The sequence below is a fragment of the Saccopteryx bilineata genome, chromosome 1 (assembly GCF_036850765.1).
Source record: "Saccopteryx bilineata isolate mSacBil1 chromosome 1, mSacBil1_pri_phased_curated, whole genome shotgun sequence".
In the NCBI taxonomy this organism is placed as follows: domain Eukaryota; kingdom Metazoa; phylum Chordata; class Mammalia; order Chiroptera; family Emballonuridae; genus Saccopteryx; species Saccopteryx bilineata.
Window position 1 is genome coordinate 337,190,487 of NC_089490.1, and position 16,845 is coordinate 337,207,331.

Below are 16,845 nucleotides of genomic sequence, written 5' to 3' on the forward strand. Positions count from 1 at the left end.
AAGAAAATATGGGGTCAGGAGGGCCCTGTAATTGCTGCTGTCATGAACAAAGCGCGCCTAAAAATTACGTCTTTCTTTATTCATAGGGCAAAGTTGGTCATTAGTGAATCGGTGAGATCTTTGATCACGTTTCCAAGGCAACCCAAGAATTTTACCAAGTGCTGAAAACCCCCATCATACATATCATCTTAACTTTACACCAAACAAAGGATAGAAGAAACTTGCCTCCAGTCTTTAGGGGAACATGGGGGGTAGTGTAAACAATCCAGCACCACAGCTTAACAGCCTTTTGCAACCTAATCAGGCAAGTAAGGTGGGGGGTTGGGCAGCTATCAGTTTACAGCTAATTCCCCACACCTCTGTCCCCCAAAAATCTAAATTCCAAAAACCCTGTTGGTTTTTTGGTCCCCAATAGGCACATATTTCTCTGGAATACCATAGGGCACACCTGCAAGTCTTCTAGGGTACACCAGTGCGCCCTGGCACACACTTTGAGAACCACTGGTCTAGGGTAAAATAATCTTCTAATAGTTTTCCTTGTGATTTTAAATGTGAATTTATTTGCTAAACTTTGAGTTATAGAATGTATATATCTGCCTGTCATTTTTTTATATTCTTTTAACAACCAAGTGCACTTCAAAAAGAAAAAATAAAAGTTTCAAAGCTCTGATTTGGTTTCTATTTGTAACCCTCCCAAGCTACACAGAGAGAGTATATAATATACACATAGCATATAAATCAACAAATGCATTGTTACAATAATACAATGTTATAGTAATTAAATATATAGAAATATAGAAAAATATGGAAGATACATAAAAATAAGTTAGGATATAATATTAAAAGCAATTAAGGAAAGTGAATAAGGCTATGCCGTCTGGACAGGAATTTATTTAGTGTGTACAGATAAAATAGGCAGACTAAGACTCTGCCTTTGGCTCAGGGCCCAGTTAGTACGTGTGTAAAGTTATATATAGATAAAAAATGGTTTGATGTCATAACTCTGTAGGTTAACATAAACAAGAAGCTTCCCTAGAAACACCTTTAAAGTGACTTGATGTGACATTTCCATAGATTAACATTAAAAGGACTCCCTACTAGAAACTCCCAAAAAGGTGGTTTGAAGTGATAATCCTAATCCTGTAGATTGACACCTGTTAGAAGGCATAGGCCAGAAAAGGTACTAATGCTAAGCGCCCCCCCCCACCCCCGCAGTAGTTGCCCAGACTCCAACATTGAACATGGACCATCTCCATGCTGCTGTCTACGCTACTCTGACCAAGGACAGCTGAGAGGAGCACGCAGACGGGGCCCCTTTAAACTGTATCCAGGCACACCAAAAGGATTTGTGAGTAATAATTTGCCTGTGTGGTTCTTACAACTAATTTGTGTGTTAGTTGGTCATGTCTTTCCTCCAGTGGCAGTTGGTCTCAACACTGATAAGTAGAATCCTCATAGCTGCCTCAAGAGTAGTATCAAAAAGGCTTCCAGCCCTGCTGTTAAGTAGGTGTGTCCCACTGTGCCGGGAAGTCAAATCAGGGATGCCATCGACATACAGTAGAGCTAGGGCTATACTGGAACATGTATATACCCACAAGGGATCGGAAATTGCAACAGTGGCCCTGTCGGAGTAGCTCACTTGGTTAGAGCATTGTCCACAAACACCAAAGTTGCAAGTTCCAACCTGGGTCAGGGCACACAGAAGACTCAACTAATGAATGCATAAAAAAATGGGGACAACAAATTCATGTTCTTCTGTTCCTCTGTCTGTCCACCTGTCTCTTTCTCTCTCTCCCCTCTTTCCTCTCCATCTCCCTTCTCTCTCTCTCTAAAAATCAATCACCTAAAAAAACCCCAAAAACTCAAGAGGTAGCATCTTATTTAAATCATGTGCTATACTACAAGAATATTTTTATAGCCTCAGAACAGATAACAAACTAGATCATTAGTATTTTTAAATATACAAATAAAAGCATGGGCCCTGACTGGTTGGGTCAGTGGTAGAGCGTAGGCCCAGCATGTGGAAGTCCCAGGTTCGATTCCCAGCCAGGGCACACAGAAGTGCCCATCTGCTTCTCTATCCTTCCCCCCTCCTTTCTCTCTATTTCTCTCTTTCTCTCCTGCAGCCAAGGCTCCATGGGAGCAAAGTTGGCCCGGGCACTAAAGATGGCTCTATGGCCTCCACCTTAGGCACTGGAATGGCTCCCGTTACAGTGGAGCAACACCCCAGATGGGCCAAGCATCGCTCCCTGGTGAGCATGCTGGGTGGGTCCCGGTTGGGCGCATGCGGGAGTCTATCTGTGGGCTGCCTCTCGCTTCTCACTTTGGAAAAATACAAAAAAAATACAAAAAAAATACAAAAAAAAGCATGAAACTTCTCCCATGATAGTTTCAGTGCCAGTTCTTTCATCAGAACGTGCAATCGATGCCCTCTTTGCACCAACATTAACCCTCAGTTATCTGCCCATCTCTGTTATTTGCAGTGGTGAACTCAATAGACCCTTGGCCCAGCCTTCATGAAATTTAAAACCCAATTATAATTATAATCTCATAGAGTGATATGAAAAAGTACATCTGACTATGAAACAGTACCAATTCCAGAACAATTTTCAAAAATGAAACCATTGACTATTGTGTTTCTGAAGAATATGAAACCTTTCCTTTTTTTTTTTGAGGAAATAACTATACCCCTCCCTTGGTGCACAGAGTGTTTACAAGAGAAGTGAATTTCTCAAAAGTATTAACTAATTGTTCTAGGCAATCAGTTACCCTTCTGATGTAAAATTTTAATGTCACTAGAAAGAAATGTGTATACTAACAGAAATAAAGAGAAAATACAGAAACAAAAATTAAAAAGCAATCCCTTTGATAGCCCTGGCCAGTTGGCTCAGCGGTAGAGCGTCAGCCTAGCGTGCGGAGGACCCGGGTTCGATTCCTGGCCAAGGCACACAGGAGAAGTGCCCATTTGCTTTGCTTCTCCACCCCTCCGCCGTGCCTTCCTCTCTGTCTCTCTCTTCCCCTCCCGCAGCCAAGGCTCCATTGGAGCAAAGATGGCCCGGGCGCTGGGGATGGCTCTGTGGCCTCTGCCTCAGGTGCTAGAGTGGCTCTGGTTGCAACATGGCGACGCCCAGGATGGGCAGAGCATCGCCCCCTGGTGGGCAGAGCTTTGCCCCATGGTGGGCGTGCCGGGTGGATACCGGTCGGGCGCATGCGGGAGTCTGTCTGACTGTCTCTCCCTGTTTCCAGCTTCAGAAAAATGCAAAAAAAAAAAAAAAAAAATTAAAAAGCAATCCCTTTGATAAGTTATGGTACATAAAAGTCTAACCATTGGGTTGTACACCTGAAACTAATACACTGCTCACAGAAATTAGGGTAAATTTTATTGCTTCATTTTCATTTTGAAATATCCTCTAATTCTGCTCACAAAAATTAGGGATACTTTATAGCTTCATATCCCCTAGTTTTTGTGAGCAGTATATAATATTGTACATCAACTCCAATTGAAAAATAAAAAGTTATTTAAAAAATATACAGCAGGCCCTGGCCAGTTGTCTCAGCAGTAGAGCATCAGGCCAGCATGTGGAAGTCCAGACTTAATTCCTGGTCAGGGCACACAGGAGAAGCGACCATCTGCTTCTCCCCCACTGCCCCACATCTCTCTCTCCCTCCCTCTCTCTCTCTCTCTCTCTCTCTCTCTCTCTCTCTCTCCCTCCCTCCCTCCCTCTCCCACAGCTATGGCTCCAAGGATTCCAGCAAAATTGGCCACGGGTGCTGAGGATGGCTCCATGGCCTCCGCCTCAGACACTAAAATAGCTAAGTTGCGGAGCAAGGGAGCTGTGGCCCAACCAGGCAAAGCATCGTCTGGTAGGCTGGTAGGGGCTTGCCAGGTGGATGACAGTTAGGGCACATGCAGGAGTCTGTCTGCCTCGCCACCACTCACGTAATAAACACACACACACACACACACACACACACACACACACACACACATATATACAGCAGACTCCAATGATAAAGCAAAAATTAAAAAAAATAAAAACTTCTTCACTGCAGTTAATGTTTTTTTTAAAAAAAGAGCAATCCCTTTGAAAACAGATAGTTAACTAGCATTGCCAGCAGGTGGAATTACCCTTTTAACATGTGAATCCAGTGTGTGTAAATAACATACAATTATATTTATATTTACACCATACATATAGCATATGTATATACAGTGTGAGGCAAAAGTAGCTTTAGAGTTCTGAGTACATGAAAAACAGAGTTTATTCTTTTATTATTTATTAATTATTGTATTATTTTTCATATGAACAACTCTATACCTACTTTTGCCCAACTCTGTATAATGTTTACACCACTTATAGTATATGTATGCATGTAAACGTAATACTTATACATTGTATGTAGTAACATATAATATATATTCTTGCTAGAATCATGAACAGTGTTATCCATTTAAATATTCTTTATTGTTTACACATTTTATAATTACAAAAGTAGTGTATGCTGATGCTAAAAAATTCAAATATAAAAATAAAATGACGGTTTCTGCCTGACCTATGGTCAGAGGCGGATTAAGGTGGGTTGAGGCCCCAGGCGCAGAAGAAAATATTGGGACCCTTAAAAAAAAAAAGAGACAAGGAAAATAGAAATACATATTAACCATATTTTTAAATAAATAAAAAATATTATGTACTATTCATGTTGAAATTGCACATATGAAACCAAACTTGGTGTCATTAGAAAAAAAATGTAAAGTTGGGGTTTTGCGGGGCCCTTCAGAAGTTGGGGCCCAGGGCGCATGCCTGGTGTGCCCATCATTAAATCCACCTCTGCCTAGGGTAGCACAATGGATAAAACCTTAACTTGGGACATGGAGGTTGCTGGTCTGAAGCCCTAGGCTTGCCTGTTCCTGTTCAATGCACATACAAGAAGCAACAACTTTGAGTTGATGCTTTCTACTCCTCCCTCACTGCCTTTCTTTCTTTCTCTCCTCTCTCTAAATATCAATAAATAAAATCTTTTTTTAAAAAAATGACAATTTACTCTCTTTGCCCTTGGTCATGAGGTAACTACTGTTCATAGCTTAATGTGTACCCGTCCACATCTTTTTCAATGAACACACAAACACGAAGTGTGCATTTGATTTTTATTCTACCATATTTATTTTGTTTTTATTATTATTAGCAAGTGAGAGAAAGAGACAGACAGGGATAAACAAACAAGAAGAGAGAGAGATGAGAAGCATCAACTCATAGTTGTGGCACCTTAGTTATTCATTGATTGCTTCCACACATGTGCCTTGAAGGGGGGTGGGGGGTGACTCCAGCTGAGCCAATGACCCCTTGCTTAAGCCAGCAACCTTGGGCTCAAGCCAGCAACCTTAGGCTTCAAGCCTACGGACTCAGGTCAGCAACCATGGGGCCATTTCTATGACCACACGCTTAAGCTGGCAACCCCACACTCAAGCCAGTGAGCTCACATTCAAGCCAGATGAACCAATGTTTAAGTGGGTGACCTTGAGGTTTCTAATCTGGGTCCTCAGCATCCCAGGCATATGCTCTATCCACTGCATCACTGCCTGGTCAGGCTTATTACATCATTTGATCTTTACAAAAAAGGGATCATTATATGTAGTTCATTACTTGCTTTTTAATTTTTTTTAAATTTATTCATTATGGAGAGGGGGGGAGAGAGAGAGAGAGAGAGAGAGAAGGGGGGAGGAGCAGAAAGCATCAACTCCCATATGTGCCTTGACCAGGCAAGCCCAGGGTTTTGAACTGGCAACCTCAGCATTTCCAGGTTGACACTTTATCCACTGTGCCACCACAGGTCAGGCTTTTTTAAAATTTTTTTTAAAATTTATTCATTATAGAGAGGGGAGAGAGAGAGAGAGAGAGAGAGAGAGAGAGAGAGAGAGAGATTACTTGCTTTTTAAACATAGGGTTTCATGGACATCCTTTCCTGAGCACTCCTAAAGCTATATATACTTCTCACAAAAATTAGGGGATATTTTATCGCTTCATATTCATTTTGAAATATCCCCTATTTTTTTGTGAGCAGTATAATTCAAAGCATTTGTTTTTTCAAGTCTGTGGCTTAGAAAGATAGCTAAGACAAGAATAAAGCCATTCAAGTATTACCTCTAAAGGAGGCTCTAAAATTGGCATGCAGTAGATATTTAATGAATATTTGTTGACTGATCCAGACCTTCTGATTTCAATTTCACCTTACTTGACCACTGTTGTATTTTACTAGCTCAAAGAGGCAAACACTGGATTAGCTGAGAACCTGAGATAGAGTTTGACTTGATGTTATAGGGTTTAGAGATAGAGGTCATCAAGGAGGGAGGCTGAATGACAATTCAAATGGTGTGGCTACCACGTTCCAAAATCCAGTTCATAGTTTTGGGGCTTAAATTTTTTATTTTGCCAGTAATCCTAATCTTGGCAATCTTTTTACTTATTTTTGGAAAACATGACTTAATATGTACAATTTCTCAATTTAAGTTTTGCTGCTATATACAAAGGTGGAACAAAAGTAGGTTTACAGTTGTGAGTAAACAAAATAGTTTGTTCTTGTACTATAATGTACTAATTATTGTATTATTTTCCATCTGAACAACTGTAAACCTACTTTACCCAACTCTGGATATATCTTAAGCATTTGGCATTTCCTTCCAGTTGTGCATGAAAAAAACAAAGGAATATTTAACGAATACTAAAACTTCCCAAAAAGTATTTCATAACAAATTATAGATTGTTTTGCTAAAAAGTTGTTTATTATTTCATTAGTTCATTCAACATGGCCCCTGCTCTCAAGGACTTTATAATCTGCTGATTGAGATAAGCAAAAAACCCAAAAATTACCATAAATATGACACAGCAGTATAGACTGAGAGCAGGAAAGAAGTATCTAACTCAGACTGGAGTGGTCAGGGAAGTGTTGCCTAAAGAGCTGACAGTTGGCGGAAACAATGCAGTAAATAGGAGCAACTAAATTAAGAAAGAAATAGGCACTCCAACCAAGAAGACAGAGGTAGATTTAGGTTTTATGGGGCCCAAAGCAGATGCAATTTGGAAGACCTTCTTGAAGAAAAAGAAAACAAAATTACGAATATAAAAATTTATGGCCGGCCCTGGCCGGTTGGCTCAGCGGTAGAGCGTTGGCCTAGCGTGCAGAGGACCTGGGTTTGATTCCCGGCCAGGGCACATAGGAGAAGCGCCCATCTGCTTCTCCACCCCTCCCCCTCTCCTTCCTCTCTGTCTCTATCTTCCTCTCCCGCAGCCAAGGCTCCATTGGAGCAAAGATGGCCCGGGCACAGGGGATGGCTCCTTGGCCTCTGCCTCAGGCGCTAGAGTGGCTCTGGTCGCAACATGGCGACGCCCAGGATGGGCAGAGCATCGCCCCCTGGTGGGCAGAGCTTCGCCCCTGGTGGGCGTGCTGGGTGGATCCCAGTCAAGCGCATGCGGGAGTCTGTCTGACTGTCTCTCCCTGTTTCCAGCTTCAGAAAAATGCAAAAAAAATAAATAAATAAAAATTTATGGCCCAATTAAGGGAGGTTTCATCAGTTTCACTGTACATCCATCTATTTGAAGAGAACTATTCAAAGAAGAAAATAGATCTCTGAGTTCTTTATTTCTTTCTTTTTTAAAAGATTTTACTTATTCATTTTAGAGAGAAGAGAGAAGAGAAAGAGAAAGAGAAGAGGGGGAGGAGCAGGAAGCATCAACTCCCATATGTACCTTGACCAGGCAAGCCCAGAGTTTTGAACTGACGACCTCAGTATTCCAGGTCAACACTTTATTCACTGAGCCACTATAGAGCAGGCTGAGTTCTGCACTTCAAACAGATGAAATATATGTGTGTAGAAGAATTTATGAGATAAGAGCCAATCATGAATGACCTGTTATGAGATTTCCAGTACAAGAAATGGGAATCCACTGAAGGATTATTATGGGGGAACGATCAGATTTTGGTATCAGAAAGATAATTTTGGCAATGCCAGGTTTGGGAAAAATTAAATTACATATCTTTAAAAACACTTAGTGTTGTCTTTTTTGTATGTTTAAGCAGAAAATGATGTTGCTTAACCAAAAGCAATAATACAGTATAAATTTCATGGGAAGAAAGTGGACAAATATCATATGTTATTTTGATATACAAGTTTGTTTTTAGTTTACTCTGAGAATTATATAAATTAGCTTTAAGTGCATCACATTTAAAAATACATTTCACAGATTATTTGGGGCTTGAAATTCTTGTGAGTCAAAATAGAAAGCTCTAGTCTTATCACTTAAGCCATTTTCTGACTTTTGCTTCTTTGAGAGGCCAAGTTCACCTAATACCAGAACTATTCTATGCCAGGAAATAATGTTGGCCAAGGTAAGAATAGAGCCTGTTATCAGATAAGTGAATTAAACTGAAGGAATGTGTACATTATGGAGAAACTTCCTTTTCTTCTTTTAGAGACAGATAGACAAGGACAGACATGAAGGGAGAGGGATGAGAAGCATCAACTCATAGTTGGGGCACCTTAGTTGTTCCTTGATTGCTTTCTTATATGTGCCTTGATCAGGGGACTCCAGCCAAGTCAGTGACCCCTTGTTCAAGCCAGTGACCCCTTGCTCAAGCCAGCAACCTTGGGGTCATGTCTATGACTGCATGCTCAAGCTGATGACCTTGAGGTTTCGAACCTGGGTCCTCAAAGCTTTATCCACTGCTCTACTGCCTAGTTAAGCAAAGCATGGACTCTTACAAAATGGTTTTACTTCTGTTTCTATACAACTTCTTAGCTGAATGGCCCTAACAAAGTTATTTTCTTTTTTTTTTTTTTTCATTTTTCTGAAGCTGGAAACAGGGAGAGACAGTCAGACAGACTCCCGCATGCGCCCGACCGGGATCCACCCGGTACGCCCACCAGGGGCGACGCTCTGCCCACCAGGGGGCGATGCTCTGCCCATCCTGGGCGTCGCCATATTGCGACCAGAGCCACTCTAGCGCCTGGGGCAGAGGCCAAGGAGCCATCCCCAGCGCCCGGGCCATCTTTGCTCCAATGGAGCCTCGGCTGCGGGAGGGGAAGAGAGAGACAGAAAGGAAAGTGCGGCGGAGGGGTGGAGAAGCAAATGGGCGCTTCTCCTGTGTGCCCTGGCTGGGAATCGAACCCGGGTCCTCCGCACGCTAGGCCGAAGCTCTACCGCTGAGCCAACCGGCCAGGGCTACAAAGTTATTTTCTTTCAGCTTTCATTTTTTCATATGAAAAAGGAAATGTGTGTGTGTGTGTGTGTGTGTGTGTGTGTGACAGAGACAGAGAGAGGAACAGAGGGACAGATAGGGACAGACAGACAAGAAGGGAAAGAGATGAGAAGCATCAATTCTTCATTGCAGCACCTTAGTTGTTCTTTGATTGCTTTCTCACATGTGCCTTAACTGGGGGGCTACAGCAGAGCGAGTGACCCCTTGCTCAAGCCAGCAACCATGGGATCATGTCTACAATCTCACACTCAAGCCAGCGACCCTGCGCTCAAGCCAGGGACCTTGGGGTTTGGAACCTGGGTCCTCTGCATCTCAGTCTGATACTTTATCTGCTTTGCCACGATAAAGTATCAGACTGATACAGGTCAGGCTTCACTTCTTTTGTTTTTTCTAAGTTTTATTTATTTTTTAATTGTTTATTTTATTGATTTTATATATAGAGAGAAAGACAGGAACGTTGATCTATTCCTGTATGTGCCCTGATTGGGGATTTAACTGGCAACCTCTGCTCTTCATGAGGATACTCTCACCAACCAAGCTATCTGGCTGGAGCGGAATTTCGCTTCTAAGAACACAAGACAGATTTACTCACAAGTGTGAAGTAGAGCATGTAGTAGCAACAATTGAAAAACAATCAAAATGTCCATCAGTAAGGAATAGGTTAATTTATGATATATCTGTGCAATAGAACAGCAGTTCTCAACTTTTTTTAGTCTCAGGACCATACTACAGACTTAAAACTTACTGAGGACCCCAAATAGCTTTTAGTTTATATGTATTACATTTATCAATGTATATCATTTTAGAAATTAGAACTTAGAAATTACAAAACTATTCATTTAAATATAACAATAAATGCATATTAATATAAATAACATTTTAAAAAATAACTATCTTTTCTTCAGAAAAAAATTAGTAAAAAAGATGGCATGGGTTTCTTCATTTGATTGAACTAGAAAATTTTATAGAGCCAAATCAGTATAAACTTTAAAAATATGTTTAATACTAACCATTGATTTGAAACAGTTTTTGCTACATAGTAATCAACTTTAAACTGTCAGGGACTTTTAGCAACAAATACTTATTTCCTCTCTCACTGGTTTGTAGGTTGAATGTGGCTCTGCTAAGCTTGACTGGAATCAGGCTTGACTTCAAGGAGTTGATTGGGTTCAAGCCTTTCCACATATTTCCTCATTCTCCTTGGACCAGTGGCTACCTGGGACATGTTCTTCTCTTGGAGGGTTACTGGAGTCCAAGAGAGTCAGCAGAAACATAAGATGTGGCAGGAGAGGCAGAGTACCCCGGGGGAGCATTCCTGCTGCTGCCCCTGCCCCTTCAGACTTGGCCAGGTGGTCACAAACCCCCTGGTAGGCGACAGGTGGACAGTTAACCTGTAGCTTCCTCAGTGACCAGCGTCCAAAGCTGCTCTCAGATGAGTTCCTTGGGTGTCAACCTCAAACCTGATGCTCAACGCGCCATGGGCCCACTATGCAAAGGGGCTGCTTGGTTCTCGGGTGGGGCTTGTTAGAAGGTCAGCTGGTTAGAAATACCTGGGAAGAAGGAAGAAAAACAAATGAAAAAGAACATAGATAAGAACTCATGACATGAAAAAAAACCCAAAATGATAATAAAGAACAGCAGGAGAGACTTTGTTGGCCAAAGACACCCTTTAGGAAGCAAGAGGTTGGTAATAATTTTTTAAGTTGTAGTGAAACATGAATATTTGTTGTACTAAATATTAAACTATTTTAAAAAGAGTGAAAAAAAATACAAGATGCTTACTGAGGTCCTCCTGGCCTGGAACTAGCATACTTATCACTTTGGTCTACATCTCAAAATGTACAAAACAATTTATACGTCATCATTTGGACTGAGAGGAGATATCCTCTGTCTCCTCCAGTGGGGGAATCTTCTGTTAGAAAGTCACATGACTCAGAAATAAAGGAAAGTCACATGATAAGGACATGTATGTAGAATCCCAATGCAGGAAGGTCATGAAGCATTAGGAAAAATGACTTAATCTATCATGCCATTTAAAAGAGCTGAATGTGCACCTTAAGGCTCAAGGTGGCTAGTAAGTGAATAGTCGGCACAGAGGGTGTACAGCATGGATTCTCTGGACAAAGGGATGATTCACATCTTGGGAAGGATGGAGCAGGATGGCATAAGATTTCATGATGTTACTGAGAATAGCATCAATTTAAAATGTATGAATTTTTTATTTCTGGAATTTTCCATTTAATATTTTCAGAAAGTTGACTGTGGGTAAGAAACTTTGGAAAGTTAAACTATAGATAAGGGGAGACTACTGCGTACATTGTAGAGACTTAAGAAACACCTCAATCTCATCAGCAATATATTAACATTCTAGCTCTCAAGTAAATCATTTTCTCAAAGGATTTGTCATTTTCTTTTTTTTCTTATTGATTGATTTTAGAAAGACAGAGAGGATTGGGCAAGGGTGAGAAGCATTCATTTATTGTTCCACTTTAGTTGTGCATTCATTGGTCACTTCCCCGTGTGTACCTTGACCCGGGATGGAACCCACAATCTTCTTGTTTCTAACCAACTGAATAACCGGCCAGGGTCCATTTTCTTTATGTTGAGGAATATTTTACCTCTTGTCAGAAGCCTGTGAATGCACTCTGTTTTGGATTCACAACATTCTGTACACCTTCATTAAGTAGAACATTTCAGAGAAAGTTCTATTACAAACAAACAAATAACTACTCAAGGTAGAACAAAGTAGGTTTACAGCTGTGAGTACAAGAAACAGTTTATTCTTTTTTTTGTAAGAGAGACAGAGAGGGACAGATAGATAGGAAGAAAAAGAGATGAGAAGCATCAATTCTTTGTTGTGGCATCTTAGTTGTTCATTGATGGCTTTCCCATAAGTGCCTTGACTGAGGGGCTCCAGCAGAGTGAGTGACCCTTTTCTCAAGCCAGAGACCTTGGGCTCAAGCCAGCAACCTTGGGCTTCAAGCCAGCAACTTTTGAGCTCAAGCCAGCAACCATGGGGTCGTGTCTGTGATCTCACGCTCAAGTCAATGACCTCGGGGTTTTGAACCTGCATCCTCAGTGCCCCAGGCTGATGCTCTATCCACTGTGTAACTGCCTGGTCAGGCCACAGTTTATTCTTGAATTACTATGTATTGTATTATTTTCCATATAAACAAGTATAAACATACTTTTGCCCCACCCTGTATTTATTTATTTTTATTGTTTTGACATTTACAGATTAATCCAGAAAAATCAGCTGCCCTATGATCTCAGAGGAGTCAGGGTTTTCATGTGTTTCTATTTATCACTTCATTATAAATCCAAGAAATATTCTGATTGTGAGGCATTTTACATAGCCTTATTTTTTCTATTTTGAAATGGTTTTACTCTCTCTGCTACAAATCAAAGGTTTCAATAGCCAAAGCCTTCCCTAGGAACATCTGCCTCTAGAGATATAGTCCATTGAGGGCACGGAAAAAGTCCTTGGAATGTCCTAACGAATGGTCCTACTGAACCTTCGTTCTAAGTAGACAGGAAAAAGCCTGATTTCAACACAGAATGAAGGATCCAGAGGCTGCACACAGTGCTCACGGTCCACACCGCCACTGTCACCTTCTTCAGTGTGGAAGGGAACAACTCGAAGAAGCAGAGGGGCAGAAGGCCACTGTGATGGCGGGCATCCTGATTGGGGTGTTTGTATTCTGCTGGATCCCCTTCTTCACCACGGAGCTCATCGGCCTGCTCTGCTCCTCCTGCGACATCCCCAGCGTCTGGAAGAGCATCTTCCTTTGGCTTGGCTACTCTACTCTCTCTTCAATCCCCTGCTCTATACAGTTTTCAGCAAGACCTACAACAATGCCTTCAAGAACTTATTCTTTAGTAAGACCTAACCCCAAGGCCCTGGGATAAGAAGGAGTTTCCCCGCTAGTCAGAGGTGGAATAAGGTCAGTTGAAGCCCTGGGCGCAGAAGAAAATATCGGGCCCCTTAAAAAAGAAAGAGAGAGCTATAGGGAAAATAAAAATACATGTTAACCATATTTTAAATAAAAAGATATTATGTACTATTAATTTTAAAATTGCACATATGAAACCAAACTTGGTGTCATTAGAAAAAAGTGTAAAGTAGAGGTTTTGCAGGGCCCTTCAGAAGTTGGGGCCCGGGGTGCACTGCCGTTAAATCTGCCTCTGCGGCTAGTCAGTGAAGTGTCTAGTGCCACCTGTGTTGCTATCTCCAGCCAGCTCCTCCTGGAAGGGACTAGTCCTTCTAAGCTCTCAGGGTACCCAGGTCCCCACTGCTAGCAAAGAAGGCGGGTCTCCATGGGCTGTTCTGGTGACCTCCCCTACCCTGGTTCTGTGCACCTTACAACCAAGGGCTTTTCCCCCCATAAATGCTCTCTCCTTTCCTCTCCACAATCCAGCATGGTCATCATCCTCATATGTTAAGCAGGGCAGATGAGGGGGAGGAAGTAAAATTGCACAGGCAGGTGGAGAATGGACTTGAAAAGGTGACAGGAAGTGATGATGCGGGCTCCAGCTGATAGCCCACTTGGTTAGAGCATTGACCCGGTACTAAAGGTTATGGGTTTGATCTCAGGGGACCCGGTACTAAAGGTTATGGGTTTGATCTCAGTCAGGGCAAAAGAATAACAATGGGTGCAAAAAAAAAAAGCGTTAAAACTGGTGTTTCTGTCTATGTACCTGTCTCTCTCCCTCTCTCTCCTCCTCTTTCCCCAAAATCAATAAATTAAAAAAATGTTAAGGTTATAATGGGAATATTGAGGGTGGGAGGTAGGGGACCACAAGTGTTCTTGAATAGTCCCTATTTCAACTTTCCCTCTCCATGGTCCTAGTAAGACTCTAGTATTCATTAGGTATTTCCTAAAAATTCTCTGCTAAATATTGCCTCTAAATATATTAAAGTGCTTATCTGCTTCTGTGAAAACCAGAATTGCTTCTAAACCAGAATTGCAACACTATCCCTCATATAATCTACTTTATACCTTTATAATATGTTCAAAGAACTCTCATTGTTTATAGACAAGTGGTATTATTTAAGTTGAATATTACATCAATTGAAGTAATACATTTTTAAACAAATATTACTTGTAATTTTAGATAATTTATTTTTTAGGGAATCTGACAGTTGAACCCAGGTTAGAGTCCCACATCTTACTGATTAACTTACTTGTTAATCTTACTTGTTAACTATGTGACCTTAACAGGTTAATATCTCTAACAATCATTTTCTGTATGTGTAAAAACAAACAACAGTAAGCCTGGCCTGTGGTGGCACAGTGGATAGAACATCAACCTGGATTGCTGAGGTTGCTGGTTCAAAACCCAGGGCTTGCCTGATCAGGGCATATATGACAAAGCAAACAATGAACAACTAAAGTGAAGCAACTATAAGTTAATACTTCTGGCTCACCCCTCCTTTAAAATCAATAAATAAAATCTTAAAAAAAAAGTAATAATCATTTCATTGGCCCTGACCAGTTGGCTCAGTGGTAGAGCATTGGCCTGGCAGTCAGCCTGGCACGCGGATGTCCCAAGTTCGATTCCTGATCAGGGCACACAGAAGAAGTGCCCATCTATTTCTCCATCCCTCCCCTTCTCGCTTCTCTCCCCCCCCCCCCCTCTCTTTTCCACCCTTCTTACAGCCATGGCTTTATTAGAACAAGTTGGCCCCAGTCGCTGAAGATGGCTCCATGGCCTCTGCCTCAGGTGTTAAAAAATGGCTCTGGTTACAACAGAGCAGGGGGCCCAGATGGGCACAGCATCACCCCCTAGTGTGTATGCTAGGTGGATCTAGGTTGGGGCACATATGGGAGTCTGTCTCTGCCATTCTTCCCCTCACTAAGTAAATAAATAAATAAAAGAAAATTTATATTAAAAAGTAATAATAATTTCAGTTTCACAAATTATTTGAGAATTAAATGAATTGATACATTAAAACAACAACATAGTCCCTGGCAAGTATTAAGAGCCTAATAAATGGTACTTATTATTACTATAAAGAACAATTATTCATATTTATGTCCTATGATTAAGCACACTACCTGGGACCTAGAAAATTCTCAAGTGTTTTTTTGTTTGTTTGTTTGTTTGGGGGTTTTTTTTTTTGTATTTTTCTGAAGCTGGAAACGGGGAGAGACAGACAGACTCCCACATGCGCCCAACCGGGATCCACCCGGCACGCCCACCAGGGGGCGATGCTCTGCCCCTCTGGGGCGTCGCCCTGTTGTGACCAGGGCCACTCTAGCGCCTGAGGCAGAGGCCAAGTAGCCATCCCCAGCGCCCGGGCCATCTTTGCTCCAATGGAGCCTCGGCTGTGGGAGGGGAAGAGAGAGACAGAGAGGAAGGAGAGGGGGAGGGGTGGAGAAGCAGATGGGAGCTTCTCCTGTGTGCCCTGGCCGGAAATTGAAACCGGGACTTCTGCATGCCAGGCCGACGCTCTACCACTGAGCCAACCGGCCAGGGCTCAAGTGTTAATTGAACTACCTAAACTACACTAGATAACTGGCAAAAATAGTTTTGAAAACTAGACAATACTCTAGAAAAGTGGTGTTACCAATCCCCTACCAAATCCTTCACTGGTCAAAAGCTTCACCCTTTCAGAGAATAATTGGCTAGATGAGTATCACTCTTTTATTTTTCAGTGAGAGAAGGGGAGGCAGAGACAGATTCCCTCCTGCACGCCAACTGGGATCCACCCAGCAAGCCCCTACCGGTCAATACTCTACCTATCTGGGGCATTGCTTTGTTGCTCAGCACACCAAGCTATTCTTAGTGACTAAAGCAGAGGCAATGGAGCCATCTTTAGTGCCAAGCCAATTTGCACCAATCAAGCCATGGTTGCAGGAAGGGAAGAGAGAGAGAAAGTAAGAGGGGGAAGGGTGGAGAATTAGATGGTAGCTTCTCCTGTGTGCCCTGACTGGGAATTGAACCTGGGACATCCACATGCTGGGCTGATGCTCTACCACTGAGCCAACTGGCCAGGGCCTTACTTTTTCTGTTCTTATCAAAATCAATATTTTGAGGCATTTTTGGACTTTGCGTAAAACTTCCATTTCTGTGCCTATTCTGCCTACAGCTGCCCCACTGATCTCTCAGGAGCAACTGCTTCAGTGTGGACTCTATTGCCTACCATCCTGAATCAAATCAAACTATGAGGCCCTGGCCTTGTGCCACTGGCCGGCAGATTGGGGTCAGAGTGCAGAATTTTGATTTTGTTTTTTGAGACAATCCAAATTTAAAATATCCAGGTAACTTAAATATATTTTTGTGAATTGTTATTCATTCCTTTAGATTTTTATTGGATACCTGAAGAAGATAAGCAAGTTACAATATTGAACAAGAGAGACATGACCCTCATTCTCATGGAGCTTATAATCTTGTAATTTCATGAATCACTAGATATGGTTTAATTTTATGCTTTGCAAGACTTTATTTGAATAAATTTACAGATTGAGGAAAAAAGGTTTTCGATGTTTATGTTCATGTTTTTCATTTTTAAAAATATGGTCACTTTAGTTGTGAAGTACAAAGGATATTCTCTTTCAACACTGTCCTCGCAGAAAGAGGAGAAGGAAG